Below are 24235 nucleotides of genomic sequence, written 5' to 3' on the forward strand. Positions count from 1 at the left end.
GAAATTGGCTTTTTGTAACTGGCATTGTTGGTTGTGAATGCCGCCGTTACAAATAGTGAAAATTATTCGTAACCAGCTAATGATAGTTACAAATAATTTACTATTCGTAACTGGCTTAACCTAACGCCAGTTACAAATAGTCTATTTTCCAAGTTAGAAAGCATATTATTTGTAACTTGGTTAAGTTACGCAGGTTACAATTAGGGTATTATTTGTAACTGATATAGCTTAATGCTAGTTACGAATAGTGTTCTTTTTAAAAAAAATAAAAATAAAATGGAAGCAGTAGCAAATTCCTGTACTGCCACCACCCGTACACTACATTTATTTCAATGTGAAGACCATAAATTATTAGTAAATTTTTATAAAATACAATAATTATCAAACTAACAATTATAAGGCCAAATTTAAATGACATACATACATCAACTCTAAAATAATACTGAATTGATGTACTTGAAAATTACAAACTTGTCTCTCACAAATTCACAATAAATAATACTATATGACTAAAAAAAGCTAGTTAGTTAAATGATACGATGGTCAACCTTCAAATTTTGACGATTTTATCAATGTTTGCTTCAAATTATTTTCAACTACAAAGGAGATGTCATCCTAAAAGAATAGATTGATAAGAAATGTACAATAAACTATACAAAATATATAGAATGTCTTGTAGAAATTATCCTCTCGTAAGCTCGTTCACCCTTTTGAAGGTGCTTATAGAATAAGCTTGAACTATTATTGACTCCCGTATCAAAAATCCACTACCTGCCAAATGGTGAAATCTTGCTAAGTTCTAACAATAAAAACAAATTCATTTCTCAACTTTTTGAATATTCAGAACATTACTTGCCAATGCAAGGAACTATAAAATGAAATTAATCAAGTTGTATGGGAGGGAGGGAACTCCACAGATGCATCCAATAAAGACAACACATAATAAGTTCTACCAAGAGCTATAATGATAAGGAATTTGAGAGCCTAACCCCAAGAGTATAGAGAATTATTGAAAAAAGAAAGATGCAACATAAAACTATACCAAGTATAACGTATATGCTCCAAATGATAGGATCTATCCATCAAAAACAAAAAAAGGGAGAGAAAAAAAAAAAGAAAAAGAAGAATGATGGGACTAACCTTAATATCTCAAGATATAGAGCACAAATATCTTAGGAAACCATCATGTCACTTACTATTAACTTCAGAGGGAAAATAGATACCAAATTCTTTTATAAGAAATACCTGTAGAACAGAGAAAAAACAATACAATATTAAGAATTTAATGTACATACTCATAATCTCTATGTCTGTTAGTAAATAGAAATCTAAATTGTTATTTCTGCGACAATAAGGAAAAAGAAATTTGTGCAATGCAATCACCACACCAATCTGAAAACTTAAGTACGTTCAACTTGTCTGTAGCTTTGTAGGCGTCGTTTGAAGTACGCCTACGTTAAAAGCATGTGTAAATATATTTGGCACTCATAGGAAGTGGGAATTGACATACGATTAGGGACGAGGAAAGTAGGGAGCCGCCAACAAGTTTTTAAGAAACTTGTAAACCGTTCACGGATCATAAAAGGCAACCACGAATAAGGGACAACGAAGGCAACAACGATTGACCCGTGAAAGTTACACCCCATTCATAATCCATGAGATTACTAACTCCATATGGTTCGGAACCACGAAAGGAGGATCGGGGATGATGGTACGAAGTGAGTCATGGAGTCACATTCGCCCGTATTGGCCTCTACTCGATTCTTATAGTAAAAAGTAATTCCTGCGATCTCAAAGGCATGCAAACAAAGATTCAATTCGCTCCAAACTATTATTAAGCTAAATTGGTTGAATATTAATGCAACACATAATTCTAAAATATCGTGACCACTTAAATTAACAACAAGATTAAAAAGGAACCTAAACCGGTTGTCCAAATTATCTTATTAGGCGTGATTTTCAATTACATATTCCCTTTAAACATGCAATATGGTGATCAATAAATATAATAGAACAAATATTAATATTGGAAGCAATTTAACCATAATTCCAACAATATAAATTCGTTAGAAAAATAATAGAAATAAAAGGAACATAATTCTTACTTTGATTCTGTTTGTTTGCAACTACAAAATAATAAACGAGTTAGTAACTTCAAGGAAATAATAATAAAACAACAATTAAATTAAATTAAACAAAGTAGAGTTGATTTGGGGCCAAACCCTCAAACAGTTCTACCTTTCATGCCTAGGCTTAAGGACAGAACCACGAGTAAAGTATGGACTCCTTTGAGCACTAGAAGAAGGAATTTTGAAATGAGAAGGGTAGGCTAGTGGTTAGGCTAGAGCATAGAAGAGAGAAAATAAACTAGAGAGTTAATTGATGCCCCGTACATCAGAAATGAGGGGGTATTTACAGGGAAAATGTGCTGAGGGAGCACACGGAACCCTAAAATGATAAAAACCCTAAAAAAGTATCCCGCGACACGGCAAACTGTACCGTGACATGGGAAGTCCCACCGTCATACATGAAACATTCCCGTGACACGGTGCATTTTTGGTGTGACGTGGGAAATTTTCAGAAAACGGGGAAGAAAGCGCGTGAAGGGTTTACGCGGAAAAGACACAGAATTTCCCGTGTCACGGGAAATCCCACCGTCAGACGGGACTGATTCCCGTGACACGGTGGGTACCTGCCGTGGCGCGGGAATTCCCAGCCCACTTTTCCGTCTAAATACATTTTTAACCCTAATTTCATTCGGCATTTTAAGTGCCGATTAATAATTTCGGGCCTTTTCTGACTTATTATTATTTGGGCTAAAATAAGAAAATAAAATAAATAAAAGGTTTGGACCAAATATAAATAATAAAACAATATAATAAAAAAGGTTTGGGCTGAAATTAAAACTATGCTTTTACCAAACATCAAGACTAATCCATGGACTGTTCAAAAATATGAATTTAATCAAATACGATTTTTTAAGCACTCTCGGGATTAAATACTGAACACAACAAATAGTGGCAGTGAAAGGTTGTTCATCATCTGGTTTGGTTTGGGGAGACATTTTTATGTGTCTACAGAAGCCCCCACTTTGACTGAGTTTTAGAAACGTCAGTTTCGAAAACGATAGTCAAAGTAGTCGATAGGGACGGAGAATGATTTAAGACGTTCTGCGATCCTAAATCACTCTGTATACGCCGATACCTGCAGAAAAATGTTAGTTCTACAGATAAAAGAGTAAAGGGATAGAATGCTTATCTAACACACTAGTGTATCAGTGGCAAAGAGCTTGGTAGCTTCCACCGGATGACGTTTGTTGAAACGCTTTCCATGCCCGAGGAAAGCCGACAAATGAGTTTGGTAGCTTTCTAAGCCTGAAGAAACCTCCGGATAATACTTTCCATGCCTGAGGAAAGTCGGCGAATGAATTTGGTGTCATTCTATGCTTGAAGAAGTCCACCGATAATGCCTTCCATGCTTGAGGAAAGCCGACAAAGAAATTTGGCGGTTTTCTATACTTGAAGAAAAATCCATTGAAAACTCTTTCCATGCTTGAGGAAAGCCGACTTGGCGGTTTTCTATACTTGAAGAAAAATCAACCGATAACGCTTTCCAAGCTTGAGGAAAGCCGACTTGGCGGTTTTCCATACTTGAAGAAAAAATCCAGCGATAACGCTTTCCATCCTTGAGGAAATCCGACTTGGCGGTTTTCTTTACTTGAAGAAAAATCCACCGATAACGCTTTCCATGCTTGAGGAAAGCCGACGACTACTGTATCACTGAAATTTGCAAGTGTATGATGGTTCGATTATCCCCGAACGTGGGCCGCAGATGATTCACACCTTCAAGTCGATTATCCGACCATATTAGGTGTTTAAAATGTCGAAAAAATAGACTTTGATGCTTTCTAGGGGTAAAATTAGTTAGCTGAAAATCAGTCAACTGGCAAGTCAGACCACGTGCACCACTCAAAATGTTACCGTTACATGGTAACGGAAACCATTGCACGGGAAACGGGATGCTTTTTCTTGCTTTAAATTAAAGCTTCTTCTGCCATTTTCGCCATTTCCGCACTCCCCTTTCTCCATTTTTCTTCTTCCTTCAGCTCGAACCACCGAGCCATGGCAAAGCTTCACCGTCGCTCGGACCTGCTTCCCGTCGGACGGTGATTTCCTCCCGTGTCACGGCGAAAATCTCTCTTCTTTTTTATTTTTTTTTAATATTTGTTTTCGCTGAAACTTGTTGTTGCTCGTTGCTGCTTACCGCCGTACTGCTGTTGCTGCACATCGGAGCTCTGGCAACCTTTGTAATTACCGTGACACGGGACTTAATCCCCGTGACACGTTACTCCTCCACCGAGCCGCGGCGTAGCTCGACCGTGTCACGGCGGTTGCATTGATCTTCGAGGTTTTTCGAGCTTTTGGAGCTCAAATCTTCACCAATTGTGCTCTAATTTCTTGCTACTTTCCTCATTTTCGATTCTCTACAAGGATCCATGTAAGTTTCCTTTGATTTTTGTCTCGAATTTTCTTCAAATGAATAATTTCATGTAAAAACCTTGAAAAAATCAACTTGGGGATTTTTGATTTTGAGGTTTTATGTTGAAATTCTTGCCATGAATTTATTTGTATATGTATGTATGTGAGTTTGTGAGAAATTTGAGACAAAAATTGCATGATTTGATGGAGAATTGAGCAAATCACCATTTTTGGGTACTACTTTTTGTGAAATGATGTTTTGGTTGTTCATGTTACTTCTTTGCACTTGAAATGGTGGAATATTGGTGGTAGATCTTTGTAAAATATGTCATGATGTGTTGATTCATCATTTTTGTGCAATTTCGAAACATATTTCGTGTATGTACTATATTGTCATGGAGAACATAGTATCATGCGGCTAGGAGAACTGTAGTAATAGTTTGTCATGGAGAAACTAAATACTATAAATACTTCCATAATTTTGCCAATTTTTAGCCTTGAGGTAAAAATTTAGCGTATAATGCGATAAACAACTAAATAACTTAGGAAGTGATGCTAAGCATTTAGATCTTTATTTATTAAAATGCAACTCGAATTAAATGTCTTAGGAAATGATGCTAAGCATTTAGATTTTTATTATTACAATCGCATGTCAAGGCGACGGGATCGCGATCTTTCCACCCACGGCCGACGTCAGGCTTTTCGGGAGGACACTCCCACTATTCCCGAGGGTATGGACGACGATGTCTTAGAGTCCGAGCCTCGGGCTTCTACGAGTAGAGGTAGGTGGGTTCCACCTCTGTGGACTCCAGACCAGTTGGTTTTCTGCCGTGAAAACCACGTTTCTCATCGCCCTCTCTCCGGCATAGTCGACGGTACACTTTGCCACCACGGTTCTGGACCCGGAGATTTGATTCCTCGACTTCACCAGATCATTACGAGGGATCCTGCTACGAACGCCTTATGGGAATCGGCTGGTTTAGTAGATTTCTATACGGCGGTCGTAGGGTTTCGCAGCCCCCGGGGTTGCGGTGCAACAGCCGTTCGCGCATTGTTGGAGTATTTTTGGGATACTACCAACACTATTCATTTTTCTTGGGGGGAGATGACAGTGATCCCTCTAGACTTCAGTATGATTAGCGGGCTGCACTTCACCGACCGGGCCGTAGCTTAGATGTCTGATCTGTCTTGGGGAGCGGCTGAGGCAGCCGATTTGTTAGATCCGATCGTTCAGCATATCAGGACCCGGCTAGTGTCTCGAGGTGGTCCTAGGAGCGGGCGATTGGAGCTGGCTTCAGTTCTAGCTCGTGGCTTCGACATGGAGGAGACATCGGCTGAGCAGCGAGTGCGGATCTTCATTCTGATTCTGATCTCCATGACTCTTTCTCCTGATAGGAGTTCACGTGCACTCCTTTTCTACCTCCCTTCTTTAGTCAGGATCAGTGAGATAGGATCCTATGGCTGGGCCAGCCTCGGATACGCCGACCTTCTTTTGTCGGTACGTCATGGTTGTCGGCAGCTGAACGACGAGTCTCCCATCACTGTCTACGGTCTGTGGAGAGTCGTAGAGGTGATGATCCTTTCCTCTTCTTGTTTTATTTTAATTTGTTCGACTCATGTGCTCAAGGATTACTTTTCATTGCAGCTATGGTTCTACGAGTACTTCCCAGGCTTGGCTCCTCGACGACATCGTGGAGCGGTTCATGATTTCCCTGTCGGGGCCAGTTGGCGTGATCGAGGAGAGTCACGGGTGGAGTCTGTCCCTGCGCTGCGTGGACTGCTACGCCGAGGCACCTCTTCTGTTGGCGTAAGAATTAGTTTTGTTGATTGTTATTTTCTCTATGACGTTATTTCCAGTGTTTCACGCCAACTTTTTATGGTTTTCAGGTTGCCATTGATGTCCAGTATCGTCCTTGGGCCGGAATGACTGATCTTCCTGAGGCCTTGCGTCTTTCAGCGCATCACACCATTTTGGTTAGTACCGGAAGTTTTGTCTGGTATTTGGGGGAGTGTGTCGTTCGTCAGCATAGCGGCGATCGCTTTGTGGTGCCCTCATCTCCACAAGAGTCGATGCTGGACTCGCGCTTGATTAGGGAGTTGATAAACAGGGGAGAGCGCTACACTTTTCCTTGGCATGAGCTTGTGCGCATGGAGGGTGATTATGTGCAGGACTTGCTTCCCTCTCTGGCTCCTCCACCCCGTCTTCCTGAGGTATGGTTTCTTTTGAGTATCTTTGTTACTAGTCTCTGTTTAAATAGTCGAATAACTTGATTATTCGATCACATTTTCAGACGACTGTTCGCCCTGTGGGGAGGATCGAGATTCCGCCTCAGTCTGTCCGCTACCCGGGGCCGATTGGTATTACCGAGGACCATATTGCTGACGCGCCAGAGGGTTACAGACAGGCGCAGGAGTCTCTGCCCGAGGTCTTTGAGCCGGTAAGTTTTTTTGATGCATTATTCATCCTTTTATCACCGCTTGTTACTGATTTTTTCTTTGTTTTATCCTCAGCCTAATTGCCCGGAGATGATGGATTCATGAAGCTGGTTGACGCCCCGAAATACTGCATCATCAAGCTTCGACGTGGTGCGAGTTGTCGGAGCAGTTCTAGCGATGTTCTTGAGGTAGCCTCATTTTTTTTCACTTCTACCATTTGTTTTTATTTTGCATTTGTTGACGCCTTTTAATTTTGTATCTTTCAGGAGCAATGGAGGTCCCGCTCGCGCTTGAGGCATAGAGGCTCGGACGAGGAGGAGCTTGGTCGTGGTAGACAATCTCCTGGGATTCATCGGCATTCTCAGTCTCAGCGAGAGCCTCAGATTACTCAGTCGTTTTAAGAGGCTTAGTGGCAGCAGCCTCAGTCTTCCCAGCGCTTTCCGGGTCGGAGTCAAGGGCAGCGACAGTCGTTTTCACAGCCTTCACAGCCTAAGCTTGGGCCTGTTTTGACTCCCGTGGATCCTGGTTTATTTTCAGCTCCATTGTCTAGGATTCCTCCACCGGTGTCAGGCTTGTTCTCAGTTCCGATGTATGGGACGATGCCTTCACCGACGATTCCCGTGTCTTTAAGTCAGTCTACACCGTTTGCCGGTTGGACGGGTCCTGCCTTGAGTTTGACTACTGCTGGATTCATAGGGACTAGTAGGGACACTACTCCCCGTACTCGAATGATGGCGGGACTCTTTGGCTCACCGTTCCCATATTCACAGGGTGGAGATGATACTGATTCTGGTTCTAGAGACTTTTAACCGAGGGTTTTTATGTGTACATACTATGATGACGCTTGACGATGTTTATTTATTATGACTCATTTTGTACATTATTCACAGTTTATGTATTTATTAGTGTGTGTTAGTGTGTGCTTGATACTCATTGTGTGTGATCGTGTATTTATTAATGACGCGACAAAAAAACGTAAGTGGAGTAAGTGGAGGGTACCGACCTTCCCCAAAAGAAAAAGAAATAAAAAGAAAACTGAAAAATAAACGGTGAAGTTAACATACTAAAAAAAATCCGGATAGATACGGGAAAAGATGAAAAAAAAAACGCGTGGGGTGCCGTGATACGGCACTGTACACCGTGTCACAGCAAAAACTGCCATGTCGCGGCAAAGGTTCCTGTGACACGGTGGGATTTTCCGTGTTACGGTACGCGTATTCGTCAGCGGTGTGGTTTACGCGTATGAAAAGATAATTTCTGAATAGTTCCGAGCGCTTTTGCTATAAAATGGGACCAGTATATTCATGAGATGCATAATTACGAAACACAAAATAATTAGAATTTCATATTTCAATAATAATGTCTCAGAATTTTGATAATACATTGCGCGACTTGTCTTATTCTTTGACCAATGCTGACAAAATAGAGTTAGAATTATTTCATGTCAGGGGTTTACTAGCCCTACGACATGTAGCTATTGAACATGATTTTCTTAGGGCAGCATTAGATTATTGGAGTCCAGAAACACATTGTTTTAAATTTGATTACTATGAAATCTGTCCCCTACCGGAGGAATTCGGTGCAATCTTAGGATTTCCTGCTAGAAATCTTATTGCCATGCCTACCCTGCGTGAATATTATTACCAAGATTTTGAACGTCGTTTGAATCTAATAGATCCAGATTTAAATAGAATTGTATGTGGTAATGAGGTAGACTTAGAAAAACTTGCAAATTTATATTTTAATCGCCCTATCTCTGAGTCTTATCATGTATATCGTAGAAGGGCATATATTTTTTGCATATTTAGCAAGCTTTTATTTGCAAACGGTAGGGTAGGACATGCTTGTCTAGCGTCTGTGCTTGAACATGTCGAATCTGGGAGATCTCCTATGCCTACGTGCCTTGGAGAAACATTTTGTGGCCTTGACGAAGCAAAAGCGGACCGGAAATCCATCAGGAAGGGCTCTCTGGTACTGCTTCAGGTAAAAATACGCTCCGAGTAGCTCCCGTGACACAAAACAGGCACCGTGTCACGGTGGGTGTTTGCGGTGACACGGTGTAGTCTGCCTTGTCACGGGAATCTGCACTTTTTTTTTGGCGCAGATTTGGTTGATGGAGCGTTTGGAATTATTTGAAGCCCCCGACGATGTTGAAAAATATGGCCCTAACGACCTAGTTCGCAGGAAAAAGAATTACTCTATGAACATGTCGTATGAAGACTGGAAAAATTTCTTTGCAAAGAGGGAATTTTCCATTCGTTGTGTGGTGCCTTGGTGGAGGCTTACTAGGATGGTTGACACGAATGATATTCCATATTGTCGTGTTCCTAGTATCTCAAAACTGACTTTTTATTGTCCTTCTCGACTGATGCGGCAGTATGGACTTGAACAAGTAGTTCCACGCTATAATGATAGTTCTCGTGAAGTATCGTTGCATGAAAGTAACGTTCACAAGTACGAGACTTACTGGATCGGAAGACCTTTGTGGACCGTTTCTGCAAGTGACCAAGCTGCTCCTCCATTATCTAGTGCATACAAGGCATGGTTGAACCCTAGAATTAGGAGGGAACGATTCGGATCACGCAAGTCTGATGTGAAGAGTCGTCTTGGAAAAAAGAAAGCACCTCCTAAAGATCGTCTAGGTCCAAGAACACAAGGGATTGAGTTTAAGACTCCTATAATGCCGAAAAGGAAGAGTTATGTGAAAAGGGAAGGGTAAAGAGAAGATGGTCTATAGAGAGAACAACCGAAAAATTTTAAGAAAGGTGAAAGGGGTGAAAGTTCGACTAGGGGTGTGACGGTTCGGGCTACAAAAGACACTTTAATGGTGAAGGCCGACCTAATTGAAAAAGAGAAGAAGGTTCCTAAAGTGAAGAGGGATTAGATTAATATTGCTTTGCTTTTATGATTTATAATTTTTTATTTAAAATAAGGTGTATGATGCCAATAATTGTAGTCACATTTATTTCAATAATAGCATATTTATTTCAGCCTTAAATAAAAAGTACAATGACTTTTATTTATTTATTTATCCGAGTCAAGGAGTCGGACACAACGGAAGAACGAAAATAAAAACCTCGAACAAACAATGAATTCGCAACGAATGCGTCACTAAAAAAAAGTCGGAAAACCTGAAATTCCACCGTGTCACGGCGAAAAATCCCGTGACACGTTACAAATTCCCGCGTCACGGCAATTCCTTGTTTTTTTTCGCGCTCAGGTCCACCGCGCCACGGTGGACTGTACCGTGACACGGTGGAATGTCCCGTGTCGCGGCAAAAATCCTTTTTTTTTTTTTTGGTTGTCGTGACGCAATGCTAAACTGACGCGTATACTTGATCGACGGAGGGAGGATTTATATTTCTGAAAGTGGTCGGGCCCCCTTGAGGGGTTGCCTACGTATCCTAAAAAGGAATCAGGCCAAACGTAGCTCTATTAGGTCATGAACCCATACGGCTAGGCATAGACTTTCTTGAGTTGATCCAAGTTGGTTAAATTGTGGAAACCGTTACCATCCATGTCTACCAATTGCGCCGCTCCGCCAGACAAGATGGCTTTAACAATGTACGGGCCTGACCAATTTGGTCTGAATTTTCCTCTTGGATCTAACACATTTTTACGAAGTGCCTTAAGCACCAGGTCACCCTCTTAAATGTTCCTAGTCTTAACTTTTTTATGAAAATGTCGCGCCATACGCCGTTGGTAGGTTTGAACACGATGCAAAGCTGCCAAGCGTTTTTCATCAAGTAAGACCAGTTCATCATATCTTGCTCTAATCCAGTCGACTTCATCTAGTTGGCTTTCCAATGCGATTCGAAGAGAAGGGATTTTAAGTTCAATTGGTTATACAGCTTCAACTCCATAAACCAAAGAGAAAGGGGTTGCCGCCGTTGATGTACGAACAGAGGTTCGATATCCCCAAAGGGCGAAATGTAGCTTACTTGGCAGTCCTTGTAATTTTCTGTCATCTTTTCGATGATAGTTTTCACATTTTTGTTGGCCGATTCAACCGCACCATTTGTTTGTGGTCTGTAAGGTGATGATCTGTGATGCTTGATATGATATTTCTGTAATAATTCCGCGCATTCGGCTTGGAAATGTGTTCCATTATCACTGATCATCTCATGTGGTACCCCATAGCGGCATATGATATTTTTCTCAATGAATTGAGCTATGTGTTTCGCTGTCAGCTTAGCATATGAGGCACCTTCAACCCATTTGGTGAAATAGTCGATCGCTACGAGGATGAATTCGTGCCCCCCTTGTCCTGGTGGTGTTATTTTTCCAATGATGTCGATACCCCAAGTGGAGAAAGGCCATGGAGAAGTATATGTGTAGAGAAGCGAAGGTGGAACATGCTTTAAATTTGCGTAGACTTGACACTTCATACATTTCTTGACGTAATCTCTCTCCATAGTAGTCCAATAGTAACCTTGTCGTTGAATCTTTTGGACTAACATCTTTGCATTCATGTGCGTTCCACATATACCGGCATAAAAGTTTTCCATGGTTTTATGTGCTTCTTTCTTGGCTATGCATAAGAGATTTCTCCCCATTGCAGTTCTCTTATGGAGTTCTCCCCTGATGAGCACATACTGTGAGGCTAGGATCCTCAAAGCACGGCATGCCCTTTTATCAGTATTGGGAGGGTATTCTCTTCTTGTCACATAGTTAAGGATATCTGTATACCATGGCTCTTCATCTTCTTCTTGTGGATCTTGTTCATTGTCGAGTGCATGAACATAAGCCGGCTCATATCTTCTTTCTATGGTCAACGACATTCTGATTGTATCCGTTGGAATTCGCACCATTGATGCTAATTTAGCTAGTGCGTCGGCGAATTGGTTTTCTTCTCTCGGCAAATACGTATATTCCACTTCATCTAGTTTCTCCGTGAGAGTTTCTAAATGAGCTTGATACGTAGCGAGACTTTCACTTCTCACTTTCCATCTCTTGGAGATTTGGTTAATGATTAGTGAAGAATCACCGTAGATTCTGAGTTTCTTAATTCCCAAGGCGACAGCTGTTTCTAATCCCAAAATACATGCTTCATATTCTGCGGCATTGTTGGTGACATCAAAGTCGAGCTTCATGGAAATTGGGATGTGCTCTTCATTGGGTGATACAAGCAAGACTCCTACACCACATCCTTTTTGGTTTGAAGCTCCATCGAAATAGAGCGTCCAGCTATCATCTTCGGTCATGAGTAAAACTTCGTCAGGGAAATCGTACTCATTTTCTTCTTTCTCAACTTCTTCTAGCGGAAAGTCTGCGAAGAAGTCAGAAACCGCAGAACCTTTGATGGCTTTTTGTGGTACAAATTTCAAGTCAAACTGAGCAAGATTGACTATCCACCTTGATAATCTGCTATTGAGTGTTGCTTTTTCGAACACTAATTTGAGAGGATCCATCTTGGACACGACATGCACTGTATGAGTGAGCATGTAATGTCTTAGATTCTGTGCGACCCATACAAGTGCAAGACACAACTTTTCAAGTGGTATGTATTGTGTCTCACATCCTTGAAGCTTCTTACTCAAGTAGTAGATTGCATTCTCCTTACTTTCGATTTCTTGTGCTAGCATTGCCCCCATCGTTTCTCTTGTGACCGTAAGGTAGAGTCGAAAGCTTTTTGGCAATCGTCATCCCATGTGATTGGGACATTTTTCTCAAGCTTCTTGAATATAGGTTCACATATCGCTGTGAGCTTTGATATGAACCTACTTATATATTGCAACCTTCCAATGAAACCTCGAATCTCCTTCTCATTCTTGGGCGGTGGCATGGCCATAATCGCCTTTACTTTTGTGGGATCTATTTCAATCCCTCGAAAACTGATCACGTATCCAAGTAATTTGCCTGACGTGACTCCGAATGCACATTTTGCTGGATTTAATCTCATGTTGTACTTGCGGAGTCTCTCAAAGAACTTGCGAAGTGCAATAATATGTCCTGGGCGATCTTTAGACTTAACGATCATATCATCGACATAGACCTCCACCTCTTTGTGCATCATGTCATGTAACAATGTTGTAGCTGCTCTTTGGTAGGTGGCACCCGCGTTTTTCAACCCGAATGTCATTACCGTATAGCGTGATGAATGTGGTTTTCTCCATATCTTCTTCGACCAACAATACTTGATTATATTCGGCGTAACCGTCCATGAATGATAGGAGTGCATGGTTTGTTGTGTAATCGACCAGAATGTCAATGTGAGGTAGAGGGATCCCATCTTTCGGGCTTGCTTTATTGAGGTCCCTGTAATCAACACACATTCTAACCCTTCCATCCTTCTTTGGAACCGGAACCACATTTGCTATCCATTCTGGATACTTGGATACTTTGATGAAACCTGCAGCCAACTGCTTTCGGATTTCTTCTTTGATTTTGAGAGCCACATCCGGTTTTATACGGCGCAGCTTTTGTTTGACAGGCTTCATGCCTGGAATGAGTGGTATTGTATGCTGAGCTATATCCCTGTCAATTCCTGGCATATCTTGGTATGACCAAGCAAATACATCAACAAATTCACTAAGCAAGTTAATTAGCTTTTTGCGTTCATCTTGACTTAGTGTTAGTCCAATTTTTACTTCTTTAACAGTCGAATCATTGGAAATGTTAACTGTTTCTGTATCTTCAATAACTGTTGTTTTATTTTCGTGTTCTTCCATTGCTTTTATTATTTCTTTGTCATTTTTATCATTAGCAAAGCAATATTGATCAGGGCTAGGGGAATGACACGCGTCGTAAGCAAAGGTACTCATTTTATTGAATTCATTGGCTAATACATCAAGAGGGGCAAGGTGGCTGCGACCTCACCGGAATTATTTGGACTAGAAAGAGAGGACTCAACAAGAGACTCAGGATTGAACTCTATAGCAGAAAGAGGTTCGGCCTTAGACTCTAAGGACTCGCCTACAGACTTAGACTCAGACTCGGACTCGAACGCAGACGACTCAGACTCATCAAACATAGGACCTTCGCCAGCGGTTATTTCCAACTTCTCTCCACTTGGCGTAGTGATCCCCAATGTCTTGCGCCATCCCCTTGAAATATTGTCAGCTTAGTCGATTAACTCGGAGGGGTCAAATCCTTGTTTGCTATGACAGCTTGAACGACCTCGGAGTTATCACTACAGACGGGCTTAGACTCATTCTTTTCCATTCCAAAAAGCAGGTTGATGCCTAGATCATCAGGACTCGGGCTAGCTGGCTTATCGGTTGTGAAGAGCTCTTCGTCTTCATCAACAAAGTCACAATCGAGGAATATCTCGAATCCTGGTTCACGCTTCCCATCGTAGACGAATGGCTCAGGGAATTCATAGCATGGGAAGTCTTCCCCTTCTTTGATGTACTGGCCATTGAGGGTGAACGGATATGGATCCATTGCCATTTTCGTCTTCGTGATTCGAGCATTATTGCGAGCCTTCATCTTCAATAGAGCTTGTTTCACATCTTCTTTTGTTGGCTTGAATCCCAAGCCAAAAGTATCCTTCTTGAGTGCACCAAGATGGCTCCAAGATTCAACCATTTTCTCTTTTAGTCCAAGGGTCATTCCAGGGAAATGACCTTACTTCTTCAGAATGGCATTGATATTGGTGTTTAAATAGGGATCGAAGTCGAGATGACACTTTTCCTCTTCTTCAATCACGATAACATCGTCATGTGAAAAACCCCAAAGATCTTCGTCTTCTTCGTCGTGCTCGACATGGACGATAGGAGTGTCGATAACTTGAATGCGCATAGGAGAGGCATCAATGGTAATTGGAACCCCTCCAACTATGGCTTTCACTTTTTGGTGCAGCGACGATGGAATCGCCTTTAGCTCATGAAGCCAAGGGCGTCCTAACAACAGATTGAAATAGGCCTTAATGTCCACCACCTGAAATTTGGTGCGACGTTCAATGGCCCCAATAGCTATGTTCAGTATGATAGTACCCACGGCTTGACGGCGAGTATTATCATAAACGCGAATCCCTTGAGTGGAGGGAGTCAGTTCTTCATTCTTTATGCCCAACTTTTTTGCAGTACGGAGTGGGCACACATTGATTGTAGAGCCATTATCAACCAGGCTCATAGGAACATTCATCTGCCTACACACCACAGTGAGGTGTAAGGCCTTATCATGTTGGTCCCCTTCCGAGGGCAGATCCTTGTCAGAAAACGAAATCCGATTGCTAGTACTTGGCAATTCGGTAGTGAGAAAGTTAACCAGAGGAGTCATGTCATCATCAACTCCTATTTTCACCAAAGCATTCATCACAGCCTTTCGATGCTCGTGGGAGGTGGCCAAGAGCTTCCATACATTCATCTTCACCTTGGTCTTTTTGCAATTGTTTGACCACATCGCTGTTCACAGGGTCGATGGGATCAACTATTAGATGTGATTGTGGTGGAGGTGGAGGTGGATTAGGTTGTTGCAACTGTCCACTTCTGGTGAGAACCTTAAACTCAAAGTCCCCCTAAATATCTTCACTCGTGCCAAGAGATGAACAGGCTATATCCTTGAGATAGACGTCTTCATCGTTACTATCCCAAATTCCATTCACTTTTTCAGAACTCGAGACAAACATAACTTCCGGCAGAGGTTCATTCACAGGTTGAATGAGTATTGATGGATCAAAGAAGACTTCATCTCCCATAATAGCCAAAGCATTAAAAAGAGGACTTGTTTGAATGTTAGGCTTCTTGCCCCCTGGAAGGACAAGAAGTTGATTAGCATCAATTAGATCTTGGATTGCATCCTTCAACCTCCAAAACTTCTCAGTATTATGACCCTTGCCTTGATGAAACTTGCAATAAGCATTGGGGTCATAGCTAGCGGTCCTATTCTCTAGTCGAGGTTCTGGAAATGGTCCAATTGGCATAATCAGTCCTAGACCATGCAAACTCATAAGCAGCGTCATAAGTCATTCTCAAAGGTGTGTAAACCCTCCTTTGCCTTTGGAATCTTGATATTGATATTGTTGGTAGCATTATTGGGCTTAGAAGACGAAGAAGAAGAAGTGTCGTTCTTCTTGTTTTTCCAAGTGTTGTTATTATTGTTGCTACCAGCAGTCTTCATTAGTTCGTCCTCGATATTGATTCCAATATCGTATACAGCTTCAAAGGTACTCAGAGGCAGAAACTTCAAGTGTTGCTTGTACTTATGAGTCAGATTGGCGATGAACAAGCGAACCATCTCCTTTTCCTTGGGGGGGATCCACCAAGAGAGCAGTTGTTTCCCTCCACGTGCTTAAGTAAGTGGTGAAGCCTTCATTCTCTTTCTGTTTAGAATGGAGAGTTCACGTTCAGAAGTCTTGGCCTGAATGTTACACTTGTAACGATTCATAAAACTTTCAGCAACATCCTCCCAGGTCACAACATGTTTGGATTCCAAAGAATAGAACCACTGTTGACAGGCATGCTCCAAGGAAAGAGGGAACACCGTAGGGAAGAGTGTCACATCTACTCCCTTATGAGCCATAGTTGCATAAAAAGCCTTCAAATGGAAAAGCGGATTATCAGTAGGCTTGAATTTGGGAATGTCAGCATTGGAAAACTTCTCAGGAAGCTTGTCCCTTATGGACGAAGAGGTGACAGGTTGTTCCACGTAAGTGAATTCTTCAGAAATCTTGCTCATCTGTTCCTTAATCTTGTCCATTGCAGCGGTAGTGACATTGTTTTGACTATCTTGTTCTACCGTGATGACTCTAGTGGTGAGTGTCTGCATCATGTTAGACAACTTTTCAATTGTCTTGTTCAGGTTCTCGATGTCTTCCTTAGTAGCCATTGGTTGAAAGTAGACTGGAAATGGATCTTGTGGAGATGATTGAGGTGGTTTCCTTGTACGCCTCTTTGGTGTATAAGAGGTTGTTGAGGTATTGACTCGAACCGTAACAATCTACCCCTGCTTCTTGACCAAGTGCTGTGACACCGAAACAAACACACCTTTAATGACCAAACTTAACCTTAGGAAAAAGAATTTTTTTTTTTATCTTTAAAAAAAATCTATAATTTTGTAATTCTACTTGTTTATTTTTTTATTATTTTTAAAAAAAATATGGGAGGATATCATCCGACTTACTACGAAAAAAGAAACGACACAAAAACAAGACTATCCTAAAATACGGTTAAAAAGTAGTGCATGAAAAAAGTGTGTGAACACGATATGTGAGTGATTAGGTGAGGTTATGGACGCGTGTTTTGACCGTACAGCTAGACATGACACTAAACTAGACACAGCATCCACATACGTACGCACAAAAACCGAAAAAAGACTGACAAGACACTTTTCCTGGGCACCGTGTCACGGTGCTGACTGTCGTGACACGGTGCAATCTACCGTCAGACGGTAGAAAGGCCAGTGTCACGGCACTGTTCACCGTGGCACGGCAGAACATGCCGTGACACGGTGCGCAGTTCCAGGTCAATTTTGTGATTTTTCCAGATTTAAATCGATTTTAGGTCCGTACTAATTACTATGTGAGAATAAAAACCCTCGGTCATGGGTTAAACAAAAGGGTAAACACATGAAGGTTAGCACCAAACAATCACGTAGCATTTAGGCACGATGATGTAAAAAAAGTTCGCAACCTAGAGTCAAGATCTATGTTCAACTATTGGTCAAGCTTTGGGTGTCAAAAAAGTACCATGGTTAAGAGTTTGGACGCGTTAGCAAGGCAGCCTCCCTTGAGGGTGTATGCCAACGGACGGCTCCGCGAGTTCGTGATGAAATCGAACTCGACTCCATGGTTTGGGTGAATTTAATAACTCGGATGAGCCATGAGCGTTTTCGGGTTGATAGAGCTTAAATCCCCCGGGGTTAAGACGCATGTAGAACATATACGTTTTTTCAGAAAAATCGAAGGAAATTGACTGTGAGAAGAGGAAATAAGCCACCGGACTGATTTTAGGACTGTCGTGACACGGCAAAAATTCCCATGCCACGGTACTGTGCACCGTTAGACGGTGCACTGTACCGTGACATGGCAAATTTTGCCGTGGCACGGCTGTCAGAAGATCTAACTTGTGCCCTGTTTTCCTTCGTGCGCAACCAAGTTATTCAATTTTTCCTACGGGACAGACCTGAACGCGACGTTAAATCGTCTATGCAGATGCAAAAATGCCAAATTAATCACAGTAATATTTTTTCAAGAATCTTTCAAGTCTCATCCACTCATCTTAATTAAATATCGATCACTCAAATCGATAAATAATCAAGAATCCTCCCCAGTGGAGTCGCCAAATTATAGGCGTCGTTTGAAGTACGCCTACGTTAAAAGCATGTGTAAATATGTTTGGCACTCATAGGAAGTGGGAATTGACATACGATTAGGGACGAGGAAAGTAGGGAGCCGCCAACAAGTTCCTAAAAAAGAGTTCCGTCTATAGGGCTTTTAAGGAACTTGTAAACCGTTCACGGATCATAAAAGACAACCACGAATAAGGGACAATGAAGGCAACAATGATTGACCCGTGAAGGTTACAACTCATTCATAATCCATGAGATTACTAACTCCATATGGTTCGGAACCACGAAAGGAGGATCGGGGATGATGGTACGAAGTGAGTCATGGAGTCACATTCGCCCGTATTTGCCTCTACTCGATTCTTATAGTAAAAAGTAATTCCTGCGATCTCAAAGGCATGCAAACAAAGATTCAATTCGCTCCAAACTATTATTAAGCTAAATTGGTTGAATATTAATGCAACACATAATTCTAAAATATCGTGATAACTTAAATTAACAACAAGATTAAAAAGGAACCTAAACCGGTTGTCCAAATTATCTTATTAGGCGTGATTTTCAATTACATATTCCCTTTAAACATGAAATATGGTGATCAATAAATATAATAGAACAAACATTAATATTGGAAGCAATTTAACCATAATTCCAACAATATAAATTCGTTAGAAAAATAATAGAAAAAAAGGAACATAATTCTTACTTTGATTCTGTTTGTTTGCAACTACAAAATAATAAACGAGTTAGTAACTTCAAGGAAATAATAATAAAACAACAATTAAATTAAATTAAATAAAGTAGAGTTGATTTGGGGCCAAACCCTCAAACAGTTCTACCTTTCACGCCTTGGCTTAAGGACAGAACCACGAGTAAAGTATGGACTCATTTGAGCACGTGAAGAAGAATTTTTTTGAAATGAGAAGGGTAGGCTAGTGTTTAGGCTAGAGCATAGAAGAGAGAAAAATAAACTAGAGAGTTAATTGATGCCCCGTACATCAGAAATGAGGGAGTATTTATAGGGAAAATGTGCTGAGGGAGCACACGGAACCCTAAAATGATAAAAACCCTAAAAAAGTATCTCGCGACACGGCAAACTGTACCGTGACACGGGAAGTTCCACCGTCAGACGGGAAACATTCCCGTGACACGGTGCATTTTTGGTGTGAAGCGGAAAATTTTCAGAAAACGGGGAAGAAAACGCGTTAAGGGTTTACGCGGAAAAGACACGAAATTTCCTGTGTCACGGCAAGTTTCCCGTGTCACGGGAAATCCCACCGTCAGAAGGGACTGATTCCCATTACACGGTGGGTACCTGCCGTGGCGCGGGAATTCCAAGCCCACTTTTCCATCTAAATACATTTTTAACCCTAATTTCATTCGGCATTTTAAGTGCCGATTGATAATTTCGAGCCTTTTCTGACTTATTATTATTTGGGCTAAAATAAGAAAATAATTAAATAAAATAAATAAAAAGTTTGGGCCAAAAATAAATAATAAAACAATAAAATAAAAAAGGTTTGGGCTGAAATTAAAACTATGCTTTTACCAAACATCAAGACTAATCCATGGACTGTTCAAAAATATGAATTTAATCAAATACGATTTTTTAAGCACTCTCGGGATTAAATACTGAACCCGACCAATAGTGGCAGTGAAAGGTTGTTCATCATCGGGTTTGGTTTTGGGGAGACATTTTTAGGTGTCTACAAGCTTGAACTAATCTCTACACTTGACAACACAATTTCTTTGCCTCTGCAAATGAGCAGGTGTAGGAGTTCAAGTATGCACTTTAACGAAACAAACTAATGCTTATTTGGTAGAAAAAAGTATTCTGTATAGTGATCAAATAGTGATAAATTAACACATATTATATTAAGAGCATACATATGAAGGCATATAGTTAAAACTTAACCCCTTATATATCAGTAGCATACAGAGAGCAAATAGATACTATAGCTAATGAGAATTTTACATGTATGAGGCAGTGAGGCACTCACCATTTTTAATCTTACATAGTGTAGAAACAGAACATCCAATTCATTATACATTAGTTTCTCATAATACTAGTATCCAATTTAGATAATAATTTAAGAGATTGTGACTTTTATACTAATAGATAATGATGTAAAGCAAAGACAAAGAAGGAAGAAGAGCTTGCTCACAGAAATGTGCAAGTTTGCTAGTGTCTACAGATTGGAGACGCATCAAGTCAGATGTTTACAATAATCATAACTAGCAAGCGTAAGTTAACAAAATGGCTATATATTAACCTGTATTATTACTCCATTAGCACAACTAATGCAATCTAATAATTCAACACCAATGACGATAGCTTTATTGATTCCATGACCAAATGGCCCACCTATGAAAAATATCATTTTGGCTTAAAATTCTTCACATTTTCAGTCACATGCACTAAATCATATATGAAAATTACAACTAGAAGTCACAAGAACTAATAGGAAATCAATTTTCCATTAAATTTTAAACATAAAAAGGAAATTCAAATATAAAACTCAAACATATCAAAATCCACTTCAATATTACTACTGGATAATGAATACTCATCATAAGAGTTAACAAATATCAACAAGTGGTTTTAAATGATCAAATTGAAGTTGATAAAGCATATCCTTTTCACAATAAAGCTGAATGAATTGAAGAAAAAATTGAGTATGCAATTGTTTGCTGTTACAGAAATAGTGAGTAAAATAATGGAGAGTACGTATAAGACCTGGATAGTTCCAGAATCATGTTGCAGTGTAAAAAAGGTGACCTTTCCAAAAGCAGTCATCGATGTTTCATCTCTAAACAGGAATAGGAACATGATTATTAGTCTAGCTTAAGTTCATAATTATCTCAAAATATTAACAAAACATGAGCATTTTCCAATGTATACATGCTACTATGCTAGTAACTTGCATTGTAAATAACTATAGCATTTTATTAAGCCCGAGATTACTAAAATCAGAAGCTTGTTTATGTTCGTCATTTTTTTTTTCCTTAATTGTCAAATTTCTCACAGAAAGTATAAAAATTAATTCAACCACTCAATATATCACAATCAAAGATTTTTCCCAGAACTAAAAAAGCCATACCGAATCTTCCAGCCCTGCAAATTATACAACATGACATCGATTTAGAAATTACAAAAATCAATTTCTCTCTTGCTTTTGAAACTATCGCCACCCAGATCCTCAAAAGGGGATATTCTTTGATTCCAGATTACTCTGAAACCCGAGTTTGCAACTTTTTAGTAATAAAACTTCAATTAAATTCATCAACAAACAAAAGAACTAACCCTAGAAATCTTTTTAGTTCTTTTATTTTATCAAATAATCGCGTATAATTAATCAAAAATTCATAAATCAGGAAGAGATCTAGAGCATACCTTACGATATTCTTGATGAATTAGCGAGTTTTAGAGCAGTTTCAGAGGAAAGTGAGAAGTTGATTGCGAGTTTATGTGAAAAAATGCGTAAAAGGAATAAGGGTGAAGGTAAGAGGAAGCGCATACTACTATTGTACTAATTTCCAAAGAAAATATAAATAAATAAATGAATGAAATTAGTAACCGACCTAAATAAAGTCCATTACAACTAATATGGTCAATAATGTTTGACTTATTAATTGTAACTGACCTTCTTTATTTTCATTACTAATAGTTGGTCAGCCTATCATTAACCTACTACTTGTAACTGACCTTTGTTATGTCAGTTACTAAAACTATTTTAATTGTAACCAGCACTATATATGTCAGTTATTAATACTCTTATTATAACTGACGTAAATTACGCCAGTTACAAATGAGGGGTTACAAATAACAATTTTTCTACTAGTGTATATAGATTGTGAATTGAGTTGCTAGATCTATTGAAGTTTATTTTATTATGTAATTTTAGGCTCAATTTATGATTTAGACGTTTATTGTTGAGTATTTTTAACTTTGACTGATAATGATCTTACATTCAGTACTTTAAAGATGCTCAAATGCTTGATTTTTTTTGGGAAGAGTATTTCCATGATTCGCTTCAGGCTAACCAGAACCTACACTAGCTGATCTCTAATAGGTTAAAGGAGTATTTAAGATGGGGAGTTAATTTGTAGTGTGTTTATATAATATGGTATATATATGAGTATATGACATATCTTAAGTAGTTATGTCACATTCCTTAATTTCGAAATTAAAGTTTCATATTCTAGATGATTTACTCACCTAACCATTTATTGTATTCCATATATGTCGTTTTAGAGTAACTATGTTCATGGCGCTATGTGTCTATGGGTAGGGTGTGGGTTGAGTTTTGGTGTAACTTGGGTATATACATTAGCATTTATCAATGTTTATACTTTGTCTGTTTGAGGGGTTGTTTTTGTTCTTTAGTATTGAAAATATATATTCAAATTATGATTAGAGACTGATCCATTGATGTTGTTTATGTTTATTAGGAAAAGTGGTCCGACAAGACACTCATCGAAGGAAGGGTGGACAGAGAAAGAGGTGAGTGGTAGCTCTTTAGATCCTCTATATTTTGAAATCATGCCTTAACTTAACACTAGTTTAGTGTTTCATCAGATGTATATGTGTATTGGTTTATTGGTGTAGTGTATGATGACTAGATTAAAACCAATGTTTTTACTTTTATAATGTTTTGCTGATCTTGAAAACAGGACAATCTTCTCGTTGCTGTTGTAAAGAAATACAATGCGAAGAATTGGGTAAACAATAGCTGAGTGAAAACCTTTATACATAGTAGTTTCATTTGTTCTTTAAGTACTCAGTATTGTTTAAAGATTTAACCTTGACTATTGTAAGAAACTTGGTCTATTTATTGAATTTACCATTTTGCTTTGCTAAAATATGATAGGCCTTGATGGCATTACAATCAGTTTGAATTTAGTTCATAATAAAAAGATTATATGCTTGATCAAGGAAAGTTTGTGAGGTGAATCTTTTACATGGTGAATATATATATACTGTAATTGTATCTAGTAAAGTTCTTGTAGTTGTTTATAATTTGTTTAATAACTTTATCTTTGAATATCCTCCAGCTGAGTCAGGAAAGATGGATGTGCAATGCCTACATCGGTGGCAAAAGTTTTGTTTAATTTTGGTTTTTCTTTATTTCCCTCTCGGCCTCTCATCTTTTGTTCTCATGTAGGTGGCACAACCATCTTGACCCTGTGATAAAGAAAGATGCATTGACAGAGGAGGAAGAATCACTTCTTACTTGCTATCACCAGAGATGCAAGTGGGCAGAAATAACATGATTTCTTCTTGGAAGGTATTTTTATTAGAATTGGCAATCTTAGCATGATGATACAAATTGTTTATTATTTTGGCATAGTCAATTTTCCGGAGTAAATATGTTTTGACTTCTTAGTATTGGAATCATGCATGACTGACAATGCCATTAAAAAATAACTAGAATAGCTCTTAGATATTTGAATGAGTTATCAATACCTCTATTTAAGTTAGTGTGTCCACCAAAATACCAACATAATTGGACTCGCAGTGGTAAAAAACTCTTTGAATTTGAACAACTAATTGGTATACTTTGATCAATCTAGTAAATAGAAGTGGATTATAATATTTGGATGCTTCTTGACAATACATCAATACTATGTTGTGGGTGTATTTATTGCTGTTGTGCTGTTGTAAAATTCAGTGCGTGTATTTCTCTCATAGAAACTTGAACCTCGAGCACTCAAGTTCATTCTTGTCATATTTTGGTGCTTTTTTGTTCAATTTTACTTATGTTTAGAAGAATTTCTAATCAATTGTTCTTTATTGTACTTTTATGTTTAGCAAGAAAACTTATGGCTAATGTAGTTGATTTGAGTCGTTGCTTCTCATTAATGTTGTCACTCCAGGAAGATGTCCCTGCTCTTTTTTTTTTTTCTGGGGGTAGATTGCAGCCTTGAATTTTTATAAATTTGTGTATAATGTATATAGTATAATTAACACAATTTCGTTACAATAGTAACTTTTATAAGTATATGATATACATAGCAGTTCCTGCACAAATTCGGATAAAAAATTGTTTTTTATTTTATTTTATTTTATTTTTAATTTTTAAAAATGACTATTA

At 39.3% G+C, this 24235-nt stretch overlaps 1 long non-coding RNA gene across 5 annotated transcripts; it reads right to left on the minus strand.

Moving 5' to 3' along the window:
- Window positions 1-425: 425 nt before the first annotated feature.
- On the minus strand, window positions 426-21696 carry LOC110689923. 5 transcript variants are annotated; one of them, XR_002504971.1, is made up of 6 exons: window positions 21535-21690; window positions 21242-21255; window positions 20878-20950; window positions 18847-18867; window positions 1141-1245; window positions 426-771 (listed from the first exon to the last, which is right to left on the minus strand). It is a non-coding gene; the product is annotated as an uncharacterized LOC110689923 (long non-coding RNA). The 5 variants fall into 5 exon arrangements; XR_002504970.1 differs by having other exon boundaries at window positions 20878-21373; window positions 21535-21696; XR_002504968.1 differs by having other exon boundaries at window positions 20878-21255; window positions 21535-21694.
- Window positions 21697-24235: the final 2539 nt, after the last annotated feature.

The sequence above is a fragment of the Chenopodium quinoa genome, unplaced genomic scaffold (genome assembly GCF_001683475.1).
Source record: "Chenopodium quinoa cultivar QQ74 unplaced genomic scaffold, ASM168347v1, whole genome shotgun sequence".
NCBI classification, from domain to species: domain Eukaryota; kingdom Viridiplantae; phylum Streptophyta; class Magnoliopsida; order Caryophyllales; family Amaranthaceae; genus Chenopodium; species Chenopodium quinoa.